Here is a 371-nt window from a genome sequence, read left to right as displayed (position 1 = left end):
GGCCCCGCCGGAATCGGGCACTTCCTCTGGTGCCGGTGTTGCACAGCAGCGGGGGGAAGCTCGGCGGCGTCTGGGGAGAAGCGTGATTGTGCAAAGCCCCGAAGGGCGGCTGAGGGGCGGGAGCGGGCCTCCGCCAGGCCGGACGGGGGGTGTTGTGGGAAACAGCTGTCACCGAGCCTGAGGTGAGCTTAATTGCTTTCAGGCAACTGTTTTCGTTATGCGGGTTGTCACGTCATTGTGCCATTCTGAACGGTTTTCATCTCGTGCCAAGACTTGTATTCAGTACATCATCAGCTTGCTTTATATACCAGTAGCGCTGATTGCCGTGACATCTAGATGTTAAAGATTTTAAGAGTGTAATAATAGCGTGA

The sequence above is a fragment of the Charadrius vociferus genome, unplaced genomic scaffold, assembly GCF_000708025.1.
Source record: "Charadrius vociferus isolate BGI_N301 unplaced genomic scaffold, ASM70802v2 scaffold512, whole genome shotgun sequence".
In the NCBI taxonomy this organism is placed as follows: domain Eukaryota; kingdom Metazoa; phylum Chordata; class Aves; order Charadriiformes; family Charadriidae; genus Charadrius; species Charadrius vociferus.
This window is presented reverse-complemented; position numbering follows the sequence as displayed.